We start from the raw sequence: 13,744 nt of genomic DNA on the forward strand, positions 1-13,744 counted from the left end.
TGCTCTAGTTTTAATATGAACTCTGTCAAAGTAAAGCCACAGAACGTCGTTAGAACATGTGCTGTGCAAATAGAAAAACAAAAGCCATCTGTGGAGGCATTGTATTTGGCCGATGAACGTGGATGACAAAAACTCCACCAGAACATGGATGACTTAAAGTTCCGATACAGGCAATGTGAGTTCAGCCTCTGAAGTATTGATGGAGAAACATGAGCTTGTCCTCTAACCTCAGAAGCACTCTGAAACCTCCCTAATATGTGTCAATCTCAAAAAGGCCACAACCTGAAGAGACCATTACTTTCCTTAACTTCCAGTGTTTGTTGTTTGTGAGGCACCAGCGTTGCTCTTCAGCTATCTATCTGGGTCTCTGCAGAGTGGATACTTTGTAGGAAAGGATGCAGGCCAAAGCCTCCATTTATTTGAATAGAAAACAGTGTCTTCTGTACAGTTTGTTGCAACCAATATACTCCAGAATCCTATTCAAAATGCTCAATTGTGGCCAGCACAAACAAAAAGTATGTGGGAGTATGTCTTCCTCATTCGTTTGTTTCCAGAACAATGTGCCAACTTAACAAAACAGTATTTTTTTTCTGTAAAAAAATACCCCCTCTTTTCATTTATTGTGTTGCGCTTACAGAGGAGAAGAAGAGAGCAGGGGGCGAGTAAATGCCCTAATCTCATTTACGGGACAGCGAGGCGCCACTCACTCTCAATGCGCCTCAAAGACACAACACACTGGAACTTGGCTCCCTTCCTCTCCTCAGCTCCTCTCCACTGATACCCGCCTTTAAGCGAAACATCTGTGTGCTCGGCACAATGCTTTGCCATCACAAAGAAAGACTCTTAAAAGACGTAACAGACACACAGAGGCGCTAACTTTCTCTCTCTCACACACACACACACACACACACACACACACACACACACACACACACACACACACACACACACACACACACACACACACACACACACACACACACACTACACACACGCCACACAATCCAGTATACAGATCTGCAACTCATCCCCCTGGCAAATTGCAATCCCTCAGCAGGGGCCTACATTGACATTTGCTGTGACCAGATAAAACCAGAAGAGTGGGCTAGTTTCTGGCAGCAACCAAAAACGCTCCACAACTCCTGCTATTGGCTGGCTGGCTCGGTGGGGCCCTCTGTCATTGGACAGTTATGGATGAGCCGTTTTTGTGACTGGGGCGAGTGCCCGGGACACAGGGCCCGTTTGACAGTGCCATGGTTACCATCAGGGTAATAGATTCAGATTTGTGTTAGAGCAGCTCTCACCCTGGGAAAGGAAAACAGGACAGGATACATGGGAACTGCCTTCTCTCCCCTTAAACTGCCCCCAGTACACGATTCTTCTTTCCTCTATAACCGCCACTCATTTAATGCTGGAACTCTGTGTTACAGTTGCAGTATTTCTAAATGTGCCAGGAGGCTGCAGTACAGATCTTTGACGCTGGTATCCAACATACCAAGCAGTCTGGCCAGAGAGCCATCTTTCTAGGATTTCAATGAGTGCCTAAATGATACTCACACCAAATCTTCCACAACCTGTTAATATTCGAGGAACAGGATCTTAAGTACTAACTGTGCAATATGTGATTGTTTTTAAAACCATACCCTGGCCTCAAGAAGAGTGTTCCATGATTTAACTGATTAAAGTCTCTCTCGTGGCTCTGTAGTGTTCCATCCTTGTAGCTGCCTTGGTCAAATCTGGACTTGTGCACATGCATAACCCAAACTTGTCCACGAATTTGTGTATCAAATCAAATTTGATTTGTCACATGCGCCAAATACAACAGGTGTAGACCTTACAGTGAAATGCTTACTTAAAAGCCCTTAACCAACTATGCAGTTAAGAAAAATACCTAAAAATAAAACCAAATAAAAGTAACAAATAATTAGAGAGCAGCAGTAAAATAACAATAACGAGGCTATACACAGGGGGTACCGGTACAGAGTCAATGTGCGGGTGCACTGGTTAGTCAAGGTAATTTAGGTAATATGTACATGTAGGTAGAGTTATTAAAGTGACTATGCGGACAATAACAGAGAGTAGCAGCAGCGTAAAAGAGGGGGGCGGCAATGCATATAGTCTGGGTAGCCATTTGATTAGATGTTCAGGAGTCTTATGGCTTGGGGGTAGAAGCTGTTTAGAAGCCTTTTGGTCCTAGACTTGGCACTCCAGTACCGCTTGCCATGCAGTAGCAGAGAGAACAGTCTATGACTAGGGTGGCTGGAATCTTTTACAATTTTTAGGGCCTTCCTCTGACACCGCATGGTATAGAGGTCCTGGATGGCAGAAAGCTTGGCCCCAGTGATGTACTGGGCCGTACGCACTACCCTCTGTAGTGCCTTGCTGTTCGGAGGCCGAGCAGTTGCCATACCAGGCAGTGATGCAACCAGTCAGGATGCTCTCGATGGTGTAGCTGTAGAACTTTGAGGATCTGAGGACACATGCCAAATCTTTTCAGTTTCCTGAGGGGGAATACGTTTTGTTGTGCCCTCTTCACGACTGTCTTGATGTGCTTGGACCATGTTAGTTTGTTGGTGATGTGGACGCCAAGGAATTTGAAGCTCTCAACCTGCTCCACTACAGCCCGTCGATGAGAATGCGGGCGTGCTCGGTCATCCTTTTCCTGTAGTCCACAATCATCTCCTTTGTCTTGAGGTCATGTCTCTGACCTCCTCCCTATAGGCTGTCTCGTCGTTGTCGGTGATCAGGCCTACCACTGTTGTGTCATCAGCTTACTTAATGATGGTGTTGGAGTCGTCCCTGGCCGTGCAGTCATGAGTGAACAGCTCCCGAGTGGCGCAGCGTTCTAAGGCAATGCATCTCAGTGCAAGAGGCATCACTAGTTGGGGCGGCAGGTAGCCTTGTGGTTAGAGCATTGGGCCAGTAACCGAAAGGTTTCTAGATCAAATCCCCAAGCTGACAAGGTACAAATCTGTCATTCTGCCCCTGAACAAGGCAGTTAACCCACTGTTCCTAGACTGTCATTGTAAATTAGAATTTGTTCTTAACTGACTTGCCTAGTTAAATAAAGGTTAAATAAAATAAAATACAGTCCCTGGTTCGAATCCAGGCTGTATCACATCTGGCAGTAATTGGGAGTTCCATAGGGCGGTGCACAATTGGCCCAGTGTCGTTCAGGTTTGACTGGGGTAGGCCGTCATTGTAAATAAGAATTTGTTCTTAGCCGACTTGCCTAGTTAAAAAAAGTTAAAATATATATTTAGTACAGGAGGGGACTGAGCACGCACCCCTGAGGGGCCCCCCTGTTGAGGATCAGCGTGGTGGTTGTGTTGTTACCTACCCTTACCACCTGGGTGCGGCCCGTCAGGGGACGTCCAGGATCCAGTTGCAGAGGAAGGTGTTTGCATCATCTGTGGATTTGTTGGGGTGGTATGCAAATTGGAGTGGGTCTAGGGTTACTGGGATAATGGTGTTGATGTGAGCCATGACCAGCCTTACAAAGCACTTCATGGCTACAGACGTGAGTGCTGTAGTCATTTAGGCAGGTTACCTTAGTGTTCTTGGGCACAGGGACTATGGTGGTCTGCTTCAAACATGTTGGTATTACCGACTCAGACAGGGAGAGGTTGAACATGTCAGTGAAGACACTTGCCAGTTGGCCAGCGCATGCTCTGAGTACATGTCCTGGTAATCTGTCTGGCCTTGCGGCCTTGTGAATGTTGGTTGACCTGTTTAAAGGTCTTACTCACATCGGCTGTGGAGAGCGTGATCACACAAGTCGTCCAGAACAGCTAATGCTCTCATGCATGTTGCAGTGTTACTTGCCTCTAAGCGAGCATAGAAGTAATTTAGCTCGTCTGGTAGACTTGTGTCACGGGGCGGCTCTCGGCTGTGCTTCCCAGCTCTACCCTTTAGCTCAGTACGGATGCTCCCTGTAATCCATGGCTTCTGGTTGGGGCATGTAGGTACAGTCACTGTGGGGACGAAGTCATCAATGCACTTATTGATGAAGCCAGTGACTGATGTGGTGTACTCCTCAATGCCATCGGAAGAATCCCGGAACATTTTCCAGTCTGTGCTAGCAAAACAGTCCTGTAGCTTAGCATCTGCTTCATCTGACCACTTTTTTATTGACCAAGTCACTGGTGCTGCATGCTTTAATTTTAGCTTGTAAGCAGAAATCAGGAGGATAGAATTATGGTCAGATTTGCCAAATGGAGGGCGAGGGAGAGCTTGTATGCGTCTCTGTGTGTGGAGTAAAGGTGGTCTAGAGTTTTTTTCCCCTCTGGTTGCACATTTCAAATCAAAGCAAATTTTATTGTTCACTTACACATGGTTAGCAGATGTTAATGTGAGTGTAGCGAAATGCTTGTGCTTCTAGTTCCGACAGTGCAGCAATATCTAACAAGTAATCTAACAAATTCACAACAACTACCATATACACACAAACGTAAAGGGGTGAATAAGAATATGTACATATAAATATATGGATGAGCGGTGGCCGAGCGGCATAGGCAAGATGCAGCAGATGGTATAGAATACAGTATATACATATGAGATGAGTAATGTAGGATATGTAGACATTATTAAAGTGCCGTTATTTAAAGTGACTAGTGATACCTTTATTAAATCCATTTACTAAATGTATTAAAGTGGTCAGAGATGAGTCTGTATGTTGGCACCAGCCACTCTATGTTAGTGATGGTTGTTTAACAGTCTGATGGCCTTGAGATAGAAGCTGTTTTTCAGTCTCTCGGTCCCCGCTTTGATGCACCTGTACTGACCTCGCCTTCTGGATGATAGCAGGGTGAACAGGCAGTGGCTCGGGTGGTTGTTGTCCTTGATGATCTTTTTGGCCTTCCTGTGATATCGGGTGGTGTAGGTGTCCTGAAGGGCAGGTAATTTGCCCCCAGTGATGCGTTGTGCAGACCGCACTACCCTCTGGAGTGCCTTGCGGTTGTGGGTGGAGCAGTTTCCATAGCAGGCGGGGATACAGCCGGACAGGATGCTCTCGATTGTGCATCTGCAAAAGTTTGTTAGTGTTTTAGGTAACAAGCCACATTTCTTCAGCCTCCTGGAGGTTGAAGAGGCACTGTTGTGCCTTCTTCACCACATTATCTTTGTGGGTGGACCATTTCAGTTTGTCCGTGATGTGTACGCCGAGGAACTTACAACTTTTCACCTTCTCCACTACTGTCCCGTCGATGTGGATGGGGGGATGCTCCCTCTGCTGTTTCCTGGAGTCCACGATCATGTCCTTTGTTTTGTTGACGTTGAGTGAGAGGTTATTTTCCAGACACCACACTCTGAGGGCCCTCACTTCCTCCCTGTAGGCCGTCCTACCACTGTAGTGTCACCTGCAAACTTGATGATTGAGTTGGAGGCATGCATGGCCAAGCAGTCATGGGTGAACAGGGAGTACAGGAGAGGGCTGAGAACGCACCCTTGTGGGGCCCCAGTGTTGAGGATCAGCGGGTGGAGATATTGTTTCCTTCTTTCACCACCTGGGGGCGGCCCATCAGGAAGTCCAGGACCCAGTTGCACAGGGCGGGGTCGAGACCCAGTGTCTTGAGCTTAATGACGAGTTTGGAGGGTACTATGGTGTTAAATGCTGAGCTATAGTCAATGAACAGCATTCTTACATAGGTCCAGATGGGATAGGGCAGAGTGCAGTGTGATGGCGATTGCGTCTAGGGTATCAGGTAGGTGATATGATCCTTGACTAGTCTCTCAAAGCACTTCATGATGACAGAAGTGAGTGCTACGGGGCGATAATCATTTAGTTCAGTTACTTCTGCTTTCTTGGGGACAGGAACAATGGTGGCCATTTTGAAGCATGTGGGCACAGCAGACTGGGATAGGGATTGATTGAATATGTCCATAAGCACACCAGACAGCTGGTCTGAGCAAGCTCTGAGGACATGGCTAGGGATGCCGTCTGGTCCCGGCAGCCTTGCGAGGGTTAACACGTTTAAATATTTTACTCACGTTGGCCACGGAGAAGGGGAGCCCACAGGCATTGGTAGCGGCCATGTCAGTAGCACTGTATTGTCCTCAAAGCGAGCAAATAAGTTGTTTAATTTGTCTGGGAGCAAGACGTCGATGTCCGCGATGGGGCTGGTCTCTTTTTGTAATCCGTGATTGACTGTAGACACTGCCACATACGTATCGTGTTTGAGCCGTTGAATTGTGACTCTACTTTGTCTCTATACTGACGCTTTGCTTGTTTGATTGCCTTGCGGAGGGAATAGCTACACATTTAACATGCTGGTAGAAATGAGGTAAAACAGATTTTAGTTTCCCTGCATTAAAGTCCCCGGGCCAATAAGGGCACCGCCTCTGGATGAACGTTTTCCTGTTTCCTTATGGCGGTATACAGGTCATTGAGTGTGGTCTTAGTGCCAGCATCGGTCTGTGGTGCTATGTAGACAGCTATGAAAAATACAGATGTAAACTCTCTAGGTAGATAGTGTGGTCTACAGATTATCATAAGATACTCTACCTCAGGCGAGCAAAACCTAGAGACTTCCTTAGATATTGTGCACCAGCTGTTCTTTACAAATACACATAGACCCCCACACCTTATCTTACCAGAGGCTGCAGTTCTATCCTGCCGATACAGTGTATAACCTGCCAGCTGTATGTTATTCATGTCGTCGTTCAGCTACGACTCCGTGAAACATAAGATACAAATGACGGCCTGTTCGGGTGTCTGGAGTAAATCCCACTTGTCTGACTCATTAAAGAAAAATTATTAGTCCAATTCAAGGTGAGTAATCGTTGTTTTGTTGTCCAGAAGCTCTTTTCGGTCATACGAGACGGTAGCAGCAACATTATGTACAAAATAAGTTACAAACAATGGGAAAAAAGAAAAGAAAGTAGCATAGTTGGTTAAGAGACAATAAAACATCAGCCGTCCTCTCTGGCGCCATCATGGAACTGAGCGTTTGTGAGTATTTTAAAGTCTGTATTAGGCCCTCTGAACAGCCGGCGGAGGGTATAAATCAGCATTCTGAGAGCACTCTGCCCAACTGTACCACACACACACACACACACACACACACACACACACACACACACACACACACACACACACACACACACACACACACACACACACACACACACACACAGTAAAAACAGCAATAGACTCCAAATATGGTCCCCCCTCCCCTTCCCTCTCCTCCCCCTCTCTCCTTGCTAGCATCACACAACACAAAGCTCATCTGAAATCTTTGAGAGTATTTTTACAATTCTGCTAATGGGTGTCATTGAGGTTCACGTGCACAAGGTGCCTTTCGCTATGGTCAGGTGACAAACTTGTAAACAAGAACTTTGGTGGTCCGGAGTAAAACCACATGCAAATCTAAAGCATTATCCCAACATTCAGAATGTGATAATAAGTGATTTTACTCCAACAACGCCGGCTTCTGCCGGCAAAAAGCCTGTGATCGATATTGACATCTGCAACTGTTATAGAACAATTCATGAGGTGTCACGCTCTTAGGACACATGGTACTGATAAACAATGACAATAGCTCAACTCCTAGAACTGTGGCAAACTCTATCACAGAAAGGATTCTCTGCTTCATGTGCGAGACCCATTTAGCCTAAACCTCCTGCTCCTCCTCCCTACCACCCCCAATCATTACATGGCCCATTATATCTCCTGTTAAAGAAACAGTCCCCCTGACCAGAGCCCTCTCGATATATACAAAAGCAACAGCAACCTAAAATAGCTCCTGGTGATGAACGTAGATGTGGGGTAGGCAAATTGAAGGCTCCTACCTTGTGGTTTCCTTTGGGTCCAAACATAGTTGTTTTTCTACAGCAGAAATTACTATTTACTTGGACTAGATACACTTCACCTCAATTATCTGAACAAACAAATGTGTGCTGCATTGTAAGGCCGTGGAGTCTGAGGAGAGCAGCAACCTTTCCATAATAGAAACCTTATTATTGTCTATATAGGGCACAGCTGCACTTGTTCAAGTTGGTCAAGAAAGGGCAACAGGAGTCTTTGTACAGTTTGCCAGTGCTGAACCCTCGTAAAAGAATTCCAACTGAACATCAATCTTGTAACAACATCAACACAGATGCCCTGAACCTCTGGGGGTGGAGACGTGAGGCGATTACCTAGGGTACGGATTACACAGACCCAATTGGCTGTGAATCTCCATTACTGCAGAAGAGAGGAGCGTGGAAGAACAAGGTGGAGGGGAGCAGAGCAGGCATTCTGTTCTCACTGAGGTCATAGGCCTGGTGAGCAGATGTTGTCCCTTCTGACCCGACTAGAACTCATTCTAATCACATCATTTGTCCAATTGCGCAAAATTGAGTACTTATTTTCCTCTACTCATGGACAAGGGTTGTCGAGTACCAATATGTACCCAGTGGATGGCTATTATTGTATTTTAATCATGTCTGTGACGTTAATATCACATTGACGCAGATGAAACGAGCAAGCAGCCTTGGAAAAAGCATTACTCACAGGGGAAAGAAACTGGATGTCATGACCGAGATCCTCCGCTTGGCACTGCTTAGCCGCCGAGCACAGAAGGGGAGCACACATCCAAGATCAAATCAAATCAAATGTATTTATATAGCCCTTCTTACATCAGCTGATATCTCAAAGTGCTGTACAGAAACCCAGCCCAGAAACCCAGCCAAGAGACTTCAAAAGAGACAAAAGGCATTGTGGGAGATAGTGGAAAAAACCCAGAAGCCCCATGTATGCCCCTTTAGAGCACATCAACAATCTGAACACACACAGGATCTCCTGGCACAAGTGTGTAGAGATAAGAGTGGGTACAGTCAATGGCGCTGGGTATCTTGGAGCACTTATTGAGAGATTGATAAGACTCCCAGAGGGTAAGTCAATGAGGATCTGGGCAGCAGCTCAAGGCCAAGCCAAGGTTGATCTGTGCCAAAGGAAAACCCTGGGAACGAGTTCAGTTGGACGTGCCTGGCATGAGGCAGGATACCTGTGGTACCTAAGGCAACATCTGGCCCTCAAGAAGGTCTAGCAAATCAGACACAGCATCTTCATTTACTTGTTTAACTTCAACTTGCAGCTTGGAAAACTATGACAGTGATGGGATTTGTTCACACTCTTTTCATGTATCGTATACGCCTACTTGCAGATGTGCACCACACAACAGCACATTCAAACTTTGCTGAAGCTGTCACTGGACAAGCATGACGAATGCTAGCTCCACGCTAGATGATAACGCTCATTATTAAGGAACTCGTGAAATGTATGGAGCACAATAAATCAATTGATTAATGTTAGGTGGGACCTAACTTTCAATTGATGCACTGCTCTCCGTTCTATTCATGCAACCCAGTGAAATATGAGTGTGAAGAGTATATGAAATGACGCACGACGTTCCCTCTGAAACTATGCTATTCAGGCACAAGGTGACACCGATATAGAGCTTAGCTATAAGCTGAATATAAAAAAAGGCTCAGCGCTCTGTTTGTAATCTGCACAGTGCAATGGAGAGTGTTTTGAAGACATTTTGTACTCTGTGTTTAAGTGTTTTATACATGTTGAGGTGCCGGGAAAGTAAACCTTCAAAACAGGGCCTCGTCGGTGTGGAGGAGTGTTTTTATGACAACATGCTCACACCTGAAATATTTTAATGGGGTTGGGCAGAGGGGCATATCAAGAGATACACTATATATACAAATGTGCACACCACTTCAAATTAGTGGAATAGGCTATTTCAGCCACACCCGTTGTTGATAGGTATAAAATCGAGCTCACAGCCATGTACTCTCCATAAACAAATATTGGCAGTAGAATGGCCTTACTGAAGAGCTCACTGACTTTCAACGTGGCATCGTAGGACACCACCTTTCCAACAAATCAGTTCGTCAAATTTCGGCCGTTAGAGCTGTCCCAGTCAACTGTAAGTGCTGTTACTGTGAAGTGGAAACGTCTAGGAGCAACAATGGCTTAACTGCGATGTGGTAGGCCACACAAGCTCACAGAACGGGACCACGAGTGCTGAAGCGCGTAGAAGTCCTCGGTTGCAACACTCACTACCGAGTTCCAAACTGCCTCTGGAAGCTACATCAACACAATAACTGTTCGTTGGGAGCTTCATGAAATGGGTTTCCATTGCCGAGCAGCCGCACACAAGCCTAAGATCACCATGCGTAATGCCAAGCGTCGGCTGGAGTGGTGGGAAGCTCGCTGCCATTGGAGTCTGGAGTAGTGGAAACGTGTTCTCTGGAGTGATGAATTACGCTACACCACCTAGCAGTCCGACGGACAAATCTAGGTTTTGCAGATGCCAAGAGAATGCTACCTGCCACAATGCATAGAGCCAACTGCAAAGTTTGGAGGAGGAATAACGATCTGGGCTGTTTTTCATGGTTCGGGTTGGCCCCTTAGTTCTAGTGAAAATAAATCTTAACGCTACAGCACACAATGACATTCTAGACGATTCTGCGCTTCCAACTTTGTGGCAACAGTTCATGGAAGGTCCTTTCCTGTTACAGCATGACAATGCCCCCATGCACAAAGAGAGGTCCATACAGAAATGGTTTGTCAAGATTGGTGTGGAAGAACTTGACTGGCCTGCACAAAGCCCTGACCTCAACTCCATTGAACACCTTTGGCATCAATTAGAATGCAGACTGCGAGTCAGACCTAATCTCCCAACATCAGTGCCCGACCTCACTAATGCTCTTGTGGCTGAACAGAAGAAAGTCCCCTCAGCAATGTTCCAACATCTGGTGGAAAGCCTTCCCAAAAGAGTGGAGGCTGTTATAGCAGCAAAGGGTGGACCAACTCCATATTAATGCCAATGAGTTTGGAATGAGATGTTTGATGAGTAGGTGTCCACCTACTTTTGCTCATGTATTGTACCAGACCTCAATAGGCCTCTCTTTCTCTCTCACATTCTCTCTGCCTTTCTGGCTGTCTATCTGGCTTTCTCTCTCTCTCTCAGCTATCAGAAGCTGCTATGGGTGGCCTGTACACTGCCTGTGCCTCAGACTGGCACCTTATATGGCAGCAGCTGGGCGAAGAGCAGGAGAGCTAGCTAGGTTGGCTTTGGGCACGTGGGCACCAGTTGAGTTCAGAGCAGGGTGAGGGACGACAACAACACTGCAGAGCTGAGGAGGTAGGAAAGAGCGAAAAAGAGAGAGAGCAAGGGGGCTGTGTTTTTATTGTAGTTTTCTAAAAAGGGGTCATCATCCCATTGATCCAACTTTTCACACAGGGATCGGGTTTCCTTCATCCTTGAGCTTTATGTTAGATGTACTAACACCCGGTGAGGGGTCCGGCTGGGCTGTGTAGGGCGGGAAGGCTGGCGGCGGAGGGCAATTAGCATCTGACTCGTTACCCTGCGAGGAGCGGAGGAGGACTTCTGAGAAACAGTGGAGGGTCTGGCAAAAATAAAAGTGGGGTTAGATGGGGTTTAGGGGGCTTGAGGGTGCGACCCCCATAGCGGTCCCTTCACTCTTGATTTAAGGGTCCTAATTAAGAGCCGCCACGTTTTTATTTGGGCTTGCTCTCAGCAACACCGAGAACTGCTACAAAAACGCAGAGACCCCATATTTCACAACTCTTAAAAAATGCATGATTTTAACTTACAACTCCAAGCCCCACCAGCCCAGCTACGGTCTCAATATTACTGAGAATGAGATCTAACCACAACAGTAGAGTGTTGAGCAAACAGACAGCCTATAAAGTCCCTGGTCTGGTCTTTTGTGGTTTGCTTTTTCCTTCTCCAAATAAATCCCACCACTTAATTTCAAAGACAACGACTCCAGTCTGCCCAATCGCTTGCAGATGTATGGCCAAGCTTTTAGGAGGGAAATTAGATGTTATCTACCACCGAAAATACTGTATGTCTAGACGGTTGCGTATTTTTGCATATACATTGGCACTGACGGCATCTTTTCATATAAAAAATGATAAATGGCCATTAATACTGCCATGTTTGTGTTACAAGGTTAACCTCTCTAGGGGGTGTGGGACGCTAGCCTGGCCAACATCCAGTGAAATTGCAGAGCGCCAAATACAAAAACAGAAATACTCATTATAAAATTTCATGAAACATACAAGTGTTATACATGGGTTTAAAGATAAACTTCTTGTTAATCCAACCACGGTGTCAGATTTCAAAAAGGCTTTACGGCGAAAGTATAGCATGCAATTATCTGAGAACAGCACCCAGCAGACAAATCATTACAAACAGTAACAAGCCAAGAAGAGGAGTTACACAAGTCAGAAATAATGATAAAATTAATCACTTACCTTTGATGATCTTCATATGTTTGCACTCACAAGACTCCCATTTTCTCAATAAATGTTTGTTTTGTTCGATAAAGTCCATGTTTATATCCAAAAACCTCAGTTTTGTTAGCGCGTTTTGTTCAATAATCCACTGTCTCAAACAACATCCGGTGAAATAGCAGATCGTGAAACTCAACAAAACAGAAATTCTCATAATAAACCTACATAAAATATATAAATGTTATACACCAGCTTAAAGATAAACTTCTTGTTAATCCAACCGCTGTGTCAGATTTCAAAAAGGCTTTATGGCGAATGCAAACCATGTGATTATCTGAGAACAGCGCCCAGCAGACAAATCATTACAAACAGTTAGCAGTCAAGAAGAGGAGTAACAAAAGTCAGAAATAGCGATAAAATGTATCACTTACCTTTGATGATCTTCATATGGTTGCACTCCGAAGACTCCATGTTACACAATACATTTTTGTTTTGTTCGATAATGTCCATCTTTATGTCCAAGAACCTCCATTTGTTGGTGCGTTTTGTTCAACAATCCATTGGAACAAAGTGCGGTCACAACAGACAGACGAAAAATCTAAAAAGTACAATAAAAGTTCGTAGAAACATGTCAAACGATGTTTAAAATCAATCATCAGGTTGTTTTTGTCATAAATAATCAATAATATTTCAACCGGACAAAAGCTTCGTCAATAGAAAAAAGGAGAAACAAGAAAGGCACTCTACCGATCGCGCGCTGGACTCATCTCTGGAAATTTCCACTGTCCTCTCATTGAAAGTGCTGTATCTCCCTCATTTGTCAGAGGAAAAGCCAGAAACAATGCCTAAAGACTGGCCACATGTAGAAGAAGCCATAGAGATTGTGAACTGGCCTTTCAAAATAATAGTACTTCCTAGATGGATTTTCCTCAGGTTTTCACCTGCCATATCAGTTCAGTTCACAGACATTATGTTACCAGTTTTGGAAACTTTCGAGTGTTTTCTATCCAAATCGACCAATTATATGCAAATCCTAGCTTCTGGGCCTGAGTAGCAGGCAGTTTACTTTGGGCACGCTTTCCATCCAAAATTCCGAATGCTGCCCCCTACCCTAGTGAAGTTAAGAACAGGTTACTTCAGGGGGAAATTGGTCTGACAAAACATTTGTAAAAGAGCTACCTGATGGGAGAGTCAAAAAGACCATTAGGATGTGTTAACACAGTGCAGAATTAATCGAACTACTACCATTGCTAGCTTCAGATTAAAATAAAAAGCATTGACTCAGAACTGTAAGGGACTGCTTCTGACACGAGTCCAGAAAACATTTAAATTCTCCCTGCATACAGGTATAATCCAATGCTGAGAAGATGAGTACATAAAAATAAGTACATTCCATCAGGCAGCCAAGCACATACTGTATACAAACACAGAGCTTGCTAACATGATAACAGGCTAACTGAGGCATGGAAGTAAAAAAGCCATGTGCTTAGT

At 45.1% G+C, this 13,744-nt stretch overlaps 1 protein-coding gene across 1 annotated transcript in view; it reads right to left on the minus strand.

Annotated features, from left to right (window-relative positions):
- The window catches only part of LOC115180577 (synapsin-3-like), a 139,092-nt gene that overhangs the window by 86,964 nt on the left and 38,384 nt on the right, over positions 1 to 13,744 (minus strand). The window lies entirely within an intron of this gene.

The sequence above is a fragment of the Salmo trutta genome, chromosome 40 (genome assembly GCF_901001165.1).
Source record: "Salmo trutta chromosome 40, fSalTru1.1, whole genome shotgun sequence".
Lineage (NCBI taxonomy): Eukaryota > Metazoa > Chordata > Actinopteri > Salmoniformes > Salmonidae > Salmo > Salmo trutta.